The sequence below is a fragment of the Perognathus longimembris genome, chromosome 3, assembly GCF_023159225.1.
Source record: "Perognathus longimembris pacificus isolate PPM17 chromosome 3, ASM2315922v1, whole genome shotgun sequence".
Taxonomy (NCBI): domain Eukaryota; kingdom Metazoa; phylum Chordata; class Mammalia; order Rodentia; family Heteromyidae; genus Perognathus; species Perognathus longimembris.
In genome coordinates this window covers 73090177-73107535 of record NC_063163.1, presented here as the reverse complement: position 1 = coordinate 73107535, position 17359 = coordinate 73090177, and the positions used below count along the sequence as shown (strand labels likewise).

The window sequence follows — 17359 nt, the reverse complement described above, 5'->3', positions numbered from 1 at the left end:
GTGAAGGGAAGAACCACAGTGATGGTCTTGGCCATCAGTGGAGACAGCGACAGTGAAGACCACTGCGAATGTGGTCTGCTGCAGGATGCAGGTGGCTGTGTGGGGACAGCCAAGGAAGAGCAAGGGGCAGAGGAAGCAGCAGGTGAGGAAGATGAGCAGGATGTAGCTGAGGGCCCTGTTATTGGCCTTGACAATGAGGGTGTTTTGGTGCTTGACAAAAACCCTAAGAACAGCAGCTGTGAGTGCAGAGAAGCAGAGAGCTGTGCAGGCCAGAGCCATCCCCAAGGGGTCTTCATAAGCCAGGAAGCCCTCAGCTTTCAGCAGGCAGTGGTTTCTCTCGATGTTGGGGTACTGATGATCTGGACACCTCACACACTGCTCCATGTCTGGTCAGGAGGGAGGATCACCATTAGTCTTTGCTCAGTGTTTGTGTTTGTCACCAGCCTGTTCCTGAAAAGTGTCTCATATGGGTAGATTAGCCAAATTATGTTCTTTTGTTGTTTTCCACACCAAAAAAAAAAGAATTATACAGTTCTATGTGAATTGTAAGATATCATTTACTTCATTTATCGGGTCACTTGTAAGATATATACTTCCATCATAAAATTAAACTTCTCTATGTTCTAGTCTGTGATATCAGCAAAAAACCACACTCTTTCTGAGAAAGAAATTACACACGTGTTATGTAGGAGGTAGCTAGATAGTTTGTGGGGACATGAAGATGATCAATAACCCTATTGTCTCCTCTCATCCTGCCAGCTTACTCCTTTGAGCATTTATTACTTGCAATCCTGAGTCACAGGCTTGAGTCCATGCTCTTCTGTGTCGTCTCTCCTATGTACCTGTCGAATCGCAGAGAGCAGGCAGTAAAGTCCACGTGGAAGCTTGAGAGCATTCTGCACAGCAAGCCAACCATCTGTTGAACAAGGGCAATCCTTCTAAGCACTTGCTGTGGGTGGAGAACAGTGCCAGGCACCAAGAAAGTAAAATCCTGACAGATCAGTGTTCTGAGCAAGGCCTAAATGCAGCTAAGGAGGTGAGAGGTTTGGTCAGTAACTATAATTTGTGTCTAGTTCCATGATAAAATTTTAATGTACAATTGGTGGGATTTTTCTTCATAAACTAATGCTGATAATAAACTTGAAAACAGAATCACACGTTTAATGCCCATAGATTGCATTCTTTTTCTGTCTTTTCCTTTCTTTCCTTCTTTTTCTCTTTCTTTCTTCCTTCCTCCCTTCCTTTCTCCCTCCTTCCCTTCCTTCTTCCCTCCCTTCTTTCCTCCCTCCCTCCCTCCTTCCCTCCCTCTCTCCCTCCCTACCTTCCTTTTCTTTTTGTCCCAATTCTGGGCTTATGCTCAATGCCTAGGTGCTGTCTCAGAGCTCTTTATACTCAAGGCTGGTGCTCTACCACTTGATGATTTACTGAGATAAGAATGTCACAGTGCTCACTTCATGCTCACAGTGCTCACTTTTAGTGTACAGCACATACACTAAACTTGGAAAGGTACAGAGAAGATTAGTATGGCCCCTGCTCAAGGATGACATGCAAATTCGTGAAGCGTTCCATACTTTTTATATACACAATGAAATTTTATGTCTCTATCAGAAAGAATAACATTGCCCCATTCGTAATGCAATGGAAGGACTTGGAAAAAATTATACTAAGTGAAGTGAGCCAGACCCAAAGAAGCATGGACTCTATGGTCTCCAGGTTTAGGCTAGTCACAGCAGAGGATCACAAGAGCCCAATCACTATGCCCTTATGAATGCATAAGATGATGCTAAGTGAAATGAACTCCATGTTATGGAAACGACTGTTATATCACTGTTGTAATTACTTTCAACATGCCATGTGAAACTAGCTTCTTTTGTTGATGATCCTCTGGTATCCCCTTCCTGTGGTTGTACCTGTGCTATCACTGTATCTCATCTGAGTACCCTGGATACTGTATATACTGGTATTAGAACTAGAGAAGTGAAAGGGAATATCAAAATCGAGAGACAAAGGATAAAAAGACAAAAGACTCCAAAAGCAATACTTGCAAAACCATTTGGTGTAAACCAACTGAACAACTCATGGGGCGAAAGGGGAAGGGGGAGGGGCAGGGGGAGTGAGGGAGGAGGTAACAAATAGTACAAGAAGTGTACCCATTTCCTTACATATGAAACAGTAACCCCTCTGTACATCACTTTGACAATAAATAAGTAATTATTATTTTAAAAACTATATTGGCAAAAAATGTAAAAATAAAAATAAAAAGAATGTCACAGACTGGGCTAGGAATATGGGCTAGTGGCAAGAGTGCTTGCCCCTCATATACATGAAGCCCTAGGTTCAATTCCTCAGTACCACATATATAGAAAAGGCCAGAAGTGGCGCTGTGGCTCAAGTGGTAGAGTGCTACCATTGAGCAAAAAGAAGCCAGGGACAGTGCTCAGGCCCTGAGTCCAAGCCCCAGGACTGGCAAAAACAAAAAAGAATGTCACAGACTTTCCTTCTCTGGTTTGGCTGGAATCCTGGTCCTCAGATCTCAGCCTCCTGAGTAGTAGGGATTACAGGTGTGTGCCACCAGCTCCTGGCTTGGGCGAGGTGTTACAAGGACCCATGTGACCAACTGTAAGTACTAAACTCTCCATGGAGGGAAAAAAGGCTCTGTCATTGTAGCACTGTTTCAGACTTTTTCATCATATTGGACAGGTTGGGAAACAGTAAGGAGAGGTGGGGCATTTCCTCATCCATCAGAGACTCACCTGTCCCATTAGAATTCTCATTCTCTGAGCAAGGAGTGCAATCAAAGCAACAGGATTCCTTTCCCTCCTGAGGGGATTTCCTGAATCCAGGACCACAGCTCTCAGTGCACACAGACTGAGGGGTCTGAGAAAAGTTAGAGATGTTTTGTGAATTTATTAGACTTTTTCTGACCAACCAAAATTCCAGTAATGTATAGAATTGAGTCATTGAGAAATGCTATTTCTATATATCCTAATTCCAGTCAATGGATTGGACTACTCTTGTAGCTTGGGTATTATTTAACTCTAGAGTCCAATGGGTTGTCTTTTTCCTAAGGCCAGGACACCGCTGGGAATGTGGAGGTGATTTGTGCAGTGAGTGCTTTTTTTGTTTTGTTTTGGTGATGGTCGTTGGGCTTGAACCAACAACTTAAGTGCAATCCTGAGCTTTTTTTCTTCTTCTCAATGATAGTGCTCTTCACCTTGAGCCACAGCTCAACTTCAAGCTATAGTGAATCATTAGAGATAGAGTCTCATGGACTTTTGTTGTTGTTGTTGTTGTTGTTGTCCTGGCTGGCTTTGAACCACAGTCCTCAGATTTCAGCCTCTGGTATAGCTGGGATTACAGGCAATACCAAGTAGCATCTGGCAGGCAGCAGTGCATACTTTTTTGTGCCAGTTGTGAGGCTTAATTCAGGGCCTGGATGCTGTCCCTGAGCTCTTCAGCTCAAGGCTACCCCTCTACCACTTGAGCCACAGCACCACTTCCAGTTTTCAGGTGGTTAATTGGAGATAAAGAGTCTCAGGGACTTTCCTGCCCAGGCTGGCTTTGAACCATGATCCTCAGATCTCAGCCTCCTGAGTTGCTCAGATTACAGGCATGAGCCACTGATGCCCAGAAAAAACTATTTCTTCTTCATTTCTAGATCCAAAAAATCTCAACTGTCTAGCCAAAAGTAGCCTGAAAGTATTGTTTTGTTTTATAGATGTACTCAGAGTAACAGTCTACAAAATGCAAAATAAAATAGTTAAAATGATCAGTTGTGTAAATTCTGAATGATTGTAGTCCGTAGGACTTAGACACAAGAACCTAAAATCATTCTGTGCCTAAAATTTAAAGGAGTTAACTCAACATCCACATATGTAAGACTGAAAGCTTACCTGTGAGGATAGTGTTTGTTTTTTCATTTGGATTTGTTGTGGGTTTTATTTTTTGTGTTTTTTGTGTTGTTGTTTTTTTTGTAAATCAAAGCATTGAATGAAACACAAAGCAACTGTCATTTTGCCAATGGAGAGTTTTCTATTGAAAAATAACTAGGTAGGTAAAGAACTATCTCAAAGACAGTTAAGGAAGCCAATTTTTTCTTTTACCTTTAGAAAATATGTTTATCCAAGAAACAGTTAAACTCCAGGGCAGACTAATCCAGGAGCTAGTGGACAAAGACAAGAGATATAATCTGCGCATAATTGGAATAGATGAAGGAGCCAAATACCAGAGCAGAGGGCTACAACATATTTTCAAGAGAGTTATTGCAGAAAACTTCCCCAGTCTCACAAGGGACCTCACCCAAGTAACTGAAGCCTATAGGACGCCTGGCAGACCAGACCCTAGAAAATCCTCGCCCAGGCACATAATAATCAAGACTTCAGATCTGAAGAATAAAAAGCAAATTTTGAATGCAGCCAAAATGAAGAAAGAGCTATATTACAATAGAAAAAGGATCAGAATCACAGCAGACCTCTCCACACAAACCCACAACGCACGAAGAGCATGGAAGAACACAATCCAAGCCCTCCAGGCCAACAATTGCCAACCCAGAATTAGATATCCAGCAAAACCAGAATTCACATTCAGGGGAAAAACCAGACAACAATAGCAGGGGAACCAGGCACCACAGACAGGGAGAGCCACAGCCTAACGATCGCCACACCCCAGCCCGGAAAAGCCCACAGCAGTGCAGGACACATACACAATCCAGGACCAGTAAGTTCCCCATTTCCCCCCCCCCCCAAAGAAAAGGGAGAGCAGCTCTGGCTGAGACCCAAACCTTATGTAGAGCTCATCACAAGGGGACAAAGAAGCTAGAGATGCCTCCCTCCCCTCCCTACCCCGATGGAACAAAAGAGCCCCATATCTTGCGGCTCTAGGACCCTACAGCTCCTGAGAGGATGCAGGAGCTAGTAGAGGTGGAGCAGCGCCCAACAAAGTGGCCGGGAGACACCAGCATCCCCCAAAGCCCCAGCTGGGGAGCCTGAATCTGTCTGCACCAGCCCCCCAGCAGGGACCCGGGGACTGGTAGGCATTTGAATGTCACCTGAGGCGCCCTGATCTGCATGGACTTTTTGAACAACAGTCACAGGCTTGCTGGTGTGCAATACCAGCCTAGCAGGGTCACCTGGGTCCGAGCACATGCCCCCCCCATGGGCACCAACCCACACCCAGACACTTGAACCTGCTGTGGACCATGTATATCGCCCCCACAGTAGATTCGTGAGAGGGCACAAGCACCCTCCAACAATCTGGGGCAGCGTGCCTCCAAAAGAAGCACAAGAGCTCACAAGCACGTGCCCCCCAGAGGGCCAGTGTGGGTCAGTGTGCTAGCCCTCCAGCAGGAGGGTCTTGTGACCCCTTCCCCCGTGGGAGCAAACAAGTAGACAAGCTGCCTCCCTCAGTAGCAACGCCCGCTCTGATAGGCGCACTCCGCACAGGTGGGCGGGCCACCCCTCACCAGCAACACCGGCTCTGACAGGAACACTCCACACAGGTGGGTGAGCCGGCCCTTAGTGGCAATACTCAATCTGAGAGGTGAGCTCTCTTGACACACAGCAACTAGAGGGGAAAGGATCAAAGAAGAGAAAAGTCTCCATGCCACGCTGAATCAGTGACCTGTGAACCCCCAACAGGGGCACACAAGGGTCAGCACAACACAGCGGCAGAGCACAGTCCTGCAGAGAAAGGCACAGAACCTACCCACCCCTAACTGTGGTGAGGGTAACCGCCTCGGCAACAACCGAGACGGTCACACTCACCCATAGGGCAGTAAGGTTCAACAGCCAAACTCAAACCTGGAGCCAGGATACAAACAAGTCCCCACTGATGAACCAGTGGGAACCAGCATAAAGCCAAGCCACAGCTGCCACCTACAGGCCCCTGAAAGTGCAAAAACTCCAGATGCATAAATCACAAAGAAATTTTACAAATTTTATGAAAGGTCAAGCCAACTTGCCAGCTCCAAAAAGTAGTACAACCGAGGAGGAGATGGAGAATAACAAAAACAACTCAGGCTAAGATAGCAGAAATGATTGAAAGCCTCAGGAACAAATTCAGAAAACAATTCCAGGAGTTTAGAATGGAAGTCTCGAAGGACCTTCAGGAAGTCAAGAAAGAAATGGAAGCAAAAATAGATACAGTCTACTCCTCCATTAAAGAAGACCTTAACAGCCTGAGAAACGAAATGCATGCAAAAATAGATTCAAAACACAACTCATTAAAAGAAGAAATTACCACAATGAGAGCTGATCTGGCAACCATAAACAGCTCACTCACCTCGATGCAAACCACACTCGAAGCCACATCACAAAGAATTGTTCATCTTGAATCTGGAGTCTCTCTTTTGAATGCTGATTCAGTTGATAAGGACCAGAAGATTACCACACTCCAAGAAACTGTCAAATTCCAGGGCAGACTAATCCAGGAGACAGTGGACAGGGAGAAGAGATATAATATACGTATAATCGGAGTAGATGAAGGAGAGGCGTACCATAGCAGAGTTATACAACACATATTTAATAGAATTATTACAGAGAACTTCCCCAATTTCCAAAAGGGAAAACCTCACCCAAATAACAGAAGCATATAGGTCACCTAGCAGACTAGACCCTAGAAAATCCTCCCCTAGACACATAATTATCAAGGCCTCAGATCTCAAGAATAAGGAGCAAATTTTGAACACAGCCAAAATGAAGAAAAAACTATATTACAATGGAAAAAAGACCAGAATCACAGCAGACCTCTCCACACAAACTTACAACACACGAAGAGCCTGGAAGAACACAATCCAAGTCCTCCAGACTAACAACTGCCAACCCAGAATTAGATACCCAGAAAAATTAGAATTTACTTTCAAGGGAAAAACCAGATTTTCCATAGCACAGTGGATCTAAAGGAGTATGTGAATAAAAAACCAGCCTTACAGCAAATTCTAAGAGGGGAACCCCACCCAACAGAAAACCTACAGGAACCCCAGACAGGAACTGAAAGAAACTGCAATAGCCAGAGTCCAACTGGAAGAGCAGCTCAATAAAGACAAGAAAGAAGGGAGAGGAAACACAGCCTAACAGGAAAATGGAAGGGGAAAAAAAACCACACTTATCCATGATCTCTTTGAATATAAATGGTATAAATTCTCCGATAAAGAGGAGCAGACTGACAGAGTGGATCCGTAAACAAAAAGTTGCCATCTGTTGTCTTCAAGAGACCCTTCTTACAGCAAGGGATAAAAACAGACTCCGAATGAAAGGATGGAGCAAGATCTTCCAAGCAAACGCACCTACCAAAACGGCAGGAGTAGCCATCCTGATTTCAGACAAGCTGGACTTCTCATTAAGATCAACTCAAAAAGACAAAGACGGGCCCATTTATCTTTAAGGAATGTTACTATAGACAAAATGCCATGTGTGGGGGCTGGGGATATAGCCTAGTGGCAAGAGTGCCTGCCTCGGATACACGAGGCCCTAGGTTCGATTCCCCAGCACCACATATACAGAAAACGGCCAGAAGTGGCGCTGTGGCTCAAGTGGCAGAGTGCTAGCCTTGAGCGGGAAGAAGCCAGGGACAGTGCTCAGGCCCTGAGTCCAAGGCCCAGGACTGGCCAAAAAAAAAAAAAAAAGAAAATGCCATGTGTGGCATTTTGTTGTTTTCCTGTAGTTTCCTTCTTTTTTTGTTTCACTGGTCTTCCAGTGATTTATATTCTTGTTATGTGTCTTTGATTTTTGTCTTCTTCAGCTATGAGGTTTACTTTCAGTATCTTTATAGCGCTGGTTTAGTGTTTGTGAATTCCTTTAGTTTTTGTTTACGTGGAAGGTTTTAATTTCTCCTCAGAATGTGAATGAGAGCTTCACTGGGTACATTACTTTGGCTGGAAATTGTTCAGAGGTTGAACCATACCCCTTTCCTTGCATTTGAGTGTGTGAAGAAATCTACTGTTATTCTAATCTTCTGTTGTAATAAAGTTTTCTGTCTTTCAAATTTCATTCTTTGAAGTCCAGAGATTTTACAATGATGTGTCTAGACGCATTGCTTCTCTGCTTCTCTCTGCTAAGACTTCTGAATGCTGTCAGGTGGGTGAGATTGTCTTTCTTGTGGATGATGACATTTTCTGTATTTTGTAAAATAGGTTTTCAGTGCTTTTAGTATTGAATTCTTCTCCCTCATCTATCCCAATTATGTATAGTTTGATCTTTTGGTCGAATCTGACAACTCTTTTTTCTCTGGAATAAGCCATATTGTTTATCATAGATGAAAGTCATCTCCCTCCAAGATACCAGCTTCTGATCCTTAGAACTTCTAATGTTACTTATTATTACCACCTTACTTGGAAGAAAAATGTCTGCAGATGTGATGAAAAAGAAGGAACTTGAAATGGGGAGAATATTCTGGACTATCTGACTGGGTTCAAAATGCAGTAACATACATCCATAAAAGGAGAAAGTAGAAGGAGGTGTGCGTGCACGCACACACACACACAAGCATGCACACATACACACAATGGTAATGGGAAAATGCAGGCAGAGAATATAGTGATGTGACCACAGCCAAGGAAAACTAGCAACCACCGGAGCTGGAGGGACAGGGAACTTTTCTCCCAAGTACCTCCAGGGGGAAAACAGTTTTTCTGATAGTCTGAATTCAACTCAGTGGCACTGATTTTGAACTTCTCATTTCCAGAAATCCAAGAAAATTGGGTTAACTCATAACACAAGTTGGTGGTGATTTGTTATAATCTGCATTTTTTATTAATTAATTTTGGTTGACAAGGTGTTGTACAAAAGGGGTACAGTTACTTAATAGCGCAGTGAGTACATTTCTTGTGATATCTTACACCTTCATTTTTCTTTCCCTTCCCTAGATCAGGTAGGCATACATACAATACACAGTGTACCAAAATCATATACAGTAGGCACATGGCCTACGCCAAAGGAAATTCACCTAGAACTTTAAATAAAACGTCAACAATAGAGTTTACTTATCCTTGTCTTATATGAACATACACACATAGCTTTTGAGCTATTGTGATCCACTGAGAGATCAATTTTTGACCTTTATATGTTGAGTAGTTGTTTGGTTTTAGTTACATAATGTAGGGTTGCTGACCCAAACCTGTGGGAAATACCATTTGATAAGAAGTTTTTGGTTTCACAGACCTGGTCTCTACTGTCTCCCCCTCCCCCAACCTTAACAATCATATATCAAGGAGATCATGCCCCTTTGTTCTCTGTGTTCTAGGCTTGTCTCGCTCAACATTATTTGTTCAAGTTCTGACCATTTCCCTGCGAATACCAATATTTCACCATTTCTAATCGCTATATAGTATTCCATTGTGTATAGGTAGCACATTTTTTGGATCCATTCATCTGTAGAGGGGCATCTGGGTTGTTTCCATATTTTGGCTATTGTGAATTGTGCATCGATAAACATGGATGTGCAGATGTCTTTTTGATATCCTGAGACCTGTTGTTCCGGATAGATGCCTAGGAGTGGTATGGCTGGGTTATAGTGTAGGTCTATGCTGAGCTTTTTGAGGAACCCCTATACTGTTCTCCAAAGTAGTTGTACTAATTTGCACTCCCACCAACAGTGGACAAGGGTTCCTCTTTCCCCGCATCCCCTCCAGCATTTGTTGTTGCCTGAGTTCAGAGTATAGGCCATTCTAATTGGAGTGAGGTGGTATCTCAGGGTTGTTTTTATTTGCATTTCCTTTACTGCCTGGGATGTTGAACATTTCCTCATATGTTTCTTTGCCATTTTTATCTCTTCTCTTGTGAAGTCTCTCTTAAGCTCCTTTGCCCATTTCATAATCGGTTTACTGGGTTTGGAAGGGGTTAGTTTTTTTAGCTCTCTGTAGATGACAGATATTAGGCCTTTGTCTGTTGCTGTGCTGGTGAAAATCCTTTCCAATATGGTTGGCTGTCTTTCTAGTTTGGTGGCTATGTGTCTAGCTGTGCAGAAACTTTTTTATTTTGTAGTAGTCCCATTTGTCGAGTCTCCCCCCAAGCTGTTGTGCCCCTGGGACTCTATTCAGGAAGTTCCTTCCTGTGCCTATGAGTTCCAGTGTCTTTCCTACTCTGTCCTTCAGTAGTTTCAAGGATTCAGGTCTGATGTTGAGGTCCTTGATCCATTTTGAGTTCATCTTGGTGCATGGTGATAGGCTAGGGTCTACTTTGAGATTTCTACATATGGCTGCCCAGTTTTCCCAGCACCAGTAGTTGAAGAGGCTATGGTTTTTCCATTGTATGTCTTTAGCTCCTTTGTCGAATATTAGCTGACTGTAAGAGGGCGGTTTTATTTCTGGGTCTTCAATTCTATTCCATTGGTCTTCAGGTCTGTTTTTATACCAATACCAGGCTGTTTTTGTTATGATGGCTCAATAATAAAGCTTGAAGTCTGGTATTGTGATACCTCCTGCACTGCTTCTTTTGCCTAGAATTGTGTTGGCTATTCTAGGTCTTTTGCTGTTCCATATGAACTTATGGGTTGCTTTCTCTATTTCAGTGAAGAATGTAGTTGGGACATTGATGGGGATTGCATTGAATTTGTATAACATTTTGGACAATATATTGATTTTTGCCTACCCATGAGCATGGGAGGTCTTTCCATCTCCTTGTGTGCTCTTTGATTTCCCTTCTTAGAGTTTTATAGTTCTCACTAAATAGGTCAGTCACGTCTTTAGTTAGGTTAATCCCTAGGTAAATTATTCTTTTTTTAGCTACTGTAAATGGTATTATTTCCATAATTTCCTTTTCTGCTTGTACATTGCTGGTGTACAGAAAAGCTGCTGATTTTTGTGGGTTGATTTTGAATCCTGCTACTTTGCCAAATTGGTTTATTAGGTCTAGGAGTTTGGGGACTGAGTTTTTGGGGTCCCTCAGATATAAGATCATGTCATCTGCGAATAGAGATAGTTTGATTTCTTCTTTGCCGATGTGGATCCCTTTGATGTCCTCCTCTTGCCTTATTGCTATGGCTAGGGATTCCAGCACTATGCTGAATAGAAGTGGGGAGAGTGGGCATCCTTGTCTTGTTCCTAAGTTTAGGGGGAGTGATTTTAGTTTCTCTCCATTTAATATGATATTAGCAGTTGGTCTGTTGTATATGGCTTTTATTGTTTTAAGGAATGTTCCATCTATTCCGGTCCTCTCCAGAGCTTTTAATAAGTATGGATGTATTTTGTCAAAGGCTTTTTGGGCATCGACTGAGATAACAATGTGATCCTAGATTTTAGTTCTGTTTATGTGGTGAATTACATTAGTAGATTTACGAATGTTGAACCATCCTTGCGTCTGTGGGATGAAGCCTACTTGGTCATGATGTATAATTTTCTTGATCAGTTTCTGGATCCTGTTAGCTAATATTTTGTTGAGGAGCTTTGCATCTGTGCTCATTAGTGATATTGGTCTGTAATTCTCTTTTTTTGTTGGGTCTTTGCCTGGTTTGGGGATGAGTATAATATTAGCTTCAGAGAATGAGTTTGGGATTTCTCCCTCTGTTTCTATTTCACGGAAGAGTTTGAGGAGTATTGGTATTAGCTCCTCACTAACGATTTTATAGAATTTCATTGGTGAATCCATCCAGGCCTGAGCTTTTCTTTGTTGGGAGGTTCTTGATTACCTCCTGTATCTCACTATAAAGTTATTGGTTTATTTAGTTGATTTATTTCTTCTTGATTCATTTCTTTTATTTCTTCTTGATCCATTTCTGTAAGATTATCATTCTTTAGTGAGTAGAGGTTCTGGAAATAGTTCCTTATGATTGAATGTCATGTGTATTTGTTGTAATTTTTCCGGTGGAGTCGCTGATCTTACAGGTATCAGTCTCTTCTCTTTTTTGTACATCTTGCAAGGGGTCTGTCAATTTTATTTACTTTCTCGAAGAACCCACTTTTAGTTTTATTTATTTGTTGAATGGTCTTTCTATTTTCAATCAGATTTCTCTCTTCTTTAATCTTTGTGATCTCTCTCCTCCTAATCATTTTAGATTCGATTATTTCTTGTTTCTCCAGATGTTTTAGTTTCATCGTGAAGTTATTCACCTGCTCTGCTTCCATTGTTTTAATGTGAGTGCTGGGCAATGATCTTGCCCCTCAGCACTGACTTAGCTGGATCCCATAGGTTTCTTTGTGATGTATTTTCATTGTCGTTGTGGCTTATGAATTCGTTAATTTCATCCTTAATTTGGTCTGTGACCCAAGTGTTAGATAACAGTGAGGGGTTTAGTCTCCAAGTATTTGTATAGCCTCTGTGGTATCCTTTGTTATTGAGGGTTACCTTGATTCCACTGTGGTCAGATATAATACATGGGATGACGTCAATACTTTTGTATTTGCTGAGGTTCTTTGTGTGGGCTATGACATGATCTATTTTGGAGTATGTTCCATGGGCTGCTGAGAAGAATGTGTATTGGGTTTCTGTAGGGTGAAAGACTCTGTACAGATCTATCTGATCCATTTGGGATATGGTGTTACTTAGGTCCTCAGCTCCCTTGCTAATCCTCTTGGTGTTGGATCTGTCTCTTGGAGAGAGTGGAGTATTAAAGTCTCCCACTATGATTGTGTTTGGGTCTATCTTGTACTGCAGTTCTGTGATAATTTGCTTGACATATGTAGGGCCTCTTTTGTTCAGTCAGTATAAATTTATCACCATGATGTCTTGATTCTGGATTTTTCCTTGTATTAAAATGTAGTGCCCGTCTTTGTCTTTTTGAGTTGATCTTAATGAGAAGTCCAGCTTGTCTGAAATCAGGATGGCTACTCCTGCTGTTTTGGTAGGTGCATTTGCTTGGAAGATCTTGCTCCATCCTTTCATTCAGAGCCTGTTTTTGTCCCTTGCTCTAAGAAGGGTCTCTTGAAGACAACAGATTAAAAACAATGAAGGTATCTCCATTATTTCAGTGTTCTATCTTAACTCTGGGACCCATTCACCATAGCATGCTGTATCTTTTTTAGCTGCACCCCTTCCTGAAGAACTTGCAATTTTACAAATCTGGAGGATACCAAGTGAATTTGGATGAAGAAAGGAAATTGGAGTATGACATTGTGAACTTTTGGAATTTTCCACAAGGTCTGGGAGTGAAAGTAAGAAAATTTTCTTCATATGAACCACATGGTCAGCAACTGTCATTTTTCGAAAAAAGGATAGCGTGGGCCTTAGGACTTACAGAGGTGAGTTATTGTTAATCATGTTTTCTAGAAAGACATAATACTAGGCATGTTGCATCATTGATTTTATGCTTCTGGCATGTCCAAAAATGGTACATTTAACATTTTTCCATTTTAGGAACTTTCTTACTTGTTGGGGACAGCTGTGGCGCCTGTCCCCTCTTCTTCCGCCTTTAACAGGAAGAGAAGCCCCCGCCCCTGGGGGGCAAACATGTGTGTGCCATCATGGCAGGGACTTCTACAGAGACCCAGCTCTTGGGGGGCTGTAGCCCCCGCCTATAGAGGAAGCTCGTGACATCACCATGACGGACATGGTCTTTAGCCTATGACTGGCCCTCTGGCCAGTCCCCCTCCCTTCCCGCCATTATCGCTATATAAACCCCCTCCCAATTAAATCCTGTGAGACCTGTTCAACCATCAGGCTGTCTCCCCGGAATTTTCTTCCTGCATCTGACACGTGAGGGGGCTGACGGGGAAGGGGATTTCGGCATTTCTCCTCAACTCAGCAAAGTCCACAAAGATACGCCTTACTCCTTCTGCCAGTGGGAAGGGAAGGGCTGAGTGTCTTTCATAGTTTAGAATTCAAGCATCTCCCCTGGAGAAGTAGGGAGAGGGGTCCCAGAGAGGCCCCGACACTTACTAACTCACTTGTGGCTCTATTTGTCAGTAACATTTCCAAATATTTTACTTTCCATACCAGAAAATACAAAAACAATCTACATAATTCTATCATCATGGCATTATTCTTAGCAGAATTATAAGACAGAAGGACTTGTTTGACCACAGCTTTGCAGGTTTCAGTCCAGGTATACTTCTTTTTAAATTTTGGTACTAGCCTTGGGCCCTGACCATACTTTTTCCCCCGAGGCAATGTCATCCCTTCCTTCACTATGTTGTTCCCTCCTATCCCTTCCAACAAGTTTACATTTTTAACAGTGTCTAGTGCATACCACTGTTCCTTTTGTTCGCCATCTGTCGCTCCATTTCGGTACTCCCTTACCTTCCCAAAGACAGATAAGTGAACAAGCAATTTAAAAATAAAAGGAAACAAATATAGAAGAAAACCTTGTTTGCATTTCCTGGAGTTCATTTACATAAATATCATTTTATATGATCAGAGGCACATAGGCATTGTGCCTTTGTGTTCCTCCCCTAAGAATATGCTCCTTTGGTATCACCGTGTGTGAATGAGACCTCTATAATTTCTCATGTCCCAGTGTTATTTTAAATCTCCCTTCTGCATATGACAGAAAATGTACTGTTTGTCTTTCTGAGCTTTGCTTAACTCACTTAATATGACTAGTTTTAAGTCTGTACATTTCCTTGAAAATAACATTGTTCTAATAGCTGTGTAAAATTCCATTATATACAAGTACCACATTTTGGGAATCCACTTATCTATTGAAGGGATCTTCTTTGATATGCATGTGTTTTTATACTATCCTGGCTTGTGATATTCTGGGTATGTGCCCAAGAGTTGTATGGCTGGCATAGAAAAGATTTTTGTTTTTTGAAGAATTCTGTCCAGAGTGGCTGTATAGTTTACATTCCCACCAGGAGTGCAATATGGTTTCTTTTCCCCCACATCCCTGTCAGCATTGTTGTTCAAATTCACAATAATGGCCAATCTAATTGGCAAAGAGTATTGGGGGTGGGGGTTGCCTAGAATTGCTTTGGCTATTCAAGGTCATTTGTTGTTCCATTTGAATTTGTGGATTGTTTCTTCTCTCTGCATAGAGAACTTTGTTGGGATTTTGCTGTGATTGCATTAAATTGGTTGGTCGTTTTTGGCAGCATGGCTATTTTCTCAGTATCAATGCCATCTATCCATGAACACGGAAGGCCTTTCATTTCATGATGTCTTCTTGGATTTCTTCAAATTTTTATAGTTTTCACTATAAAATCCTTCCTTGGTTAGGTTTACTCCCAGATTTTTTTTTTATGCTAGTGCAAATGGAGTTGTTTTCCTGATTTCCCTCTTTGCTTGTACATTGTTGGTATACAGAAAGGTTACTGATTTTTTTTTTTTTTTTTTTTTGCCAGTCCTGGGCTTGGGACTCAGGGCCTGAGCTGAAGAGTTCAAGAAGAATGCCCAAGGGCTGGGGATATAGCCTAGTGGCAAGAGTGCCTGCCTCCGATACACGAGGCCCTAGGTTCGATTCCCCAGCACCACATATACAGAAAATGGCCAGAAGCGGCGCTGTGGCTCAAGTGGCAGAGTGCTAGCCTTGAGCGGGAAGAAGCCAGGGACAGTGCTCAGGCCCTGAGTCCAAGGCCCAGGACTGGCCAAAAAAAAAAAAAGAAGAATGCCCAAGCCTATAGTTCAAGCTCCACAAACAACAAAAAATAAAGTAAAAATAAAAAATAAACTACTTAGAAAAAAATCAGAAGTGGTTCTGAGACTCCAATGGTAGAGTGCTATCCCTGAGCAAAAGAAACTCAGAAAAAAGTTCTTAGGCCCTGAGCTCAAGCCCTGGGACCAGCAAAAGAGAGGAGAGCAAGAGGAGAGGGGAGAGGGGAGAGGGGAGAAGGGAGAGGGGAGATATTACCTGGTAGGAAACAACTCTCTCCTGGAACTGTGGAAGCAGGGATTTCCATTCCGAGACCAATACGCATTCATAAGGGAAAACACTCTGGGGCACGCACATCCTGAACCGGGCTGCATTCAGGACGTGGCCTCCTGAACACTGCCAACTCACAGAGCGCAAGACAGGATTGTTGCTGGCGCACTTGTTTACGTCACAGAAATGGTGCAACGGACGGCGGTGGAGTGCTGCACGTGTCATAAAGACAGCGACCGGCTGGCCTCTGTCGCGCTGACACAGGGTCATACACAATGGTAACCGGTGGTGACCTGCTTGGCTTGAGGAATAAAGATGGCGTCCAGAGCGGGCTAGGTTTCTTCTCTGTCGATATCGGGGTGAGCCAGGCGCCGGGCAAGGCGGCATGGTAGTTTGGCTGCTTCTGGAGGTGGGAATTTTGGAATTTGGGGCCACAGCACAGAACCAGCGAGGAGTCTAATACCCAGTACTTCAGCGACAGCCACAGAGCCGCCTTGAGAGTGCACTGATGCGGGAGCATTGCCCTGTTCCACGCTTACCTCAAACTACATGTCGGTAGCAACAGGAATTTTGAGGGGAAAATACTATTTAACCCAGCACAAGTTAGCCAACGTGACCTTTCATATGATTGGAGGCAAGTCATGAGGACTGTCCAATCAGGACGCCAACAGAGGGAAAGGGGTGGGCTTTCAGGAACTTCCTCCTGGAGCCTGGAGTTACCTCATTGTCGGAGAGTGTCCTGGTCTTCTGCCTCGGCCTGTGAATGCCTCCACAGACATGACTGTATCCAGTGGGCCTGGCAGACCGGTGGAGGATACCAGACGGGCTGCCCAGAGGTCAGTCCCCTGTTTGGGATATGCGGAAAATCTAATCCCCACTCTCTGGCCCTCTATTAAGGTAGTGGGGGCCCCATGTCTACTGTGGCTGTGGTGTGAGGTAGGGGTGGCTCTCAGGTTGGCCTGACCTGGTCACCGCGCCCCCCCCCCCAAGCCCATTCATCCTGCAGTGGGGTGGAAGGCTAGTGGGGTGGGGAGGCTAGGAGTATATCCTGTGTCCTTGATGTATTTGCTCAGTTTCCCCCACACACACCCCCTCATCCTACTACTTACATTGTATTCCGAGAGGGAGAATAATCCATGGAGGTACAACTTAAGGTGGGAAGGGATTTTATTTACAAAGGGACTTTTTTTTACAACCTAAAACCCAGAACCAGAGCAGCCCTCAACCTCCAAATGCTAACCTGCAACTACCTTGTCCTGGGCTAGTTACCCAGAACCCAGACCTGAGACCTGACCTGAACTCCGAACCTCCGCTCCTTAATCTCCAACTACCTCAGCCTCCAAACCTCTGGAGGAGCAAGCTTCCTTCCTGCAGGCCTCTCCTCAGGCTTTAAGCCTCAAGCCTCCCCACAAGCCTTAGGCTTCTCTGCCGGCCTCAGGCTTTGGACTACCGGACTCTCCCACAGGCCTCAGGCTCGGGACTCCTCTGCAGGCCCCAGGCTTCTCTCAGCTTAGCTCTGGTCTCTGTACTGGCCGGGATTTCCCCGCCCTGTGGGTTATTACACTTAAGAGAAAGATTTTTTTCACATTTGCTAGAAGCAGGCATTCCACCATTTGGCCTACACCTCCAGCCC

At 43.5% G+C, this 17359-nt stretch overlaps 1 non-coding gene across 1 annotated transcript; it reads left to right on the top strand.

Annotated features, from left to right (window-relative positions):
- Window positions 1-1463: 1463 nt before the first annotated feature.
- On the top strand, window positions 1464-1575 carry LOC125349849. The gene has a single exon (XR_007210645.1). It is a non-coding gene; the product is annotated as a U6 spliceosomal RNA (small nuclear RNA).
- Window positions 1576-17359: the final 15784 nt, after the last annotated feature.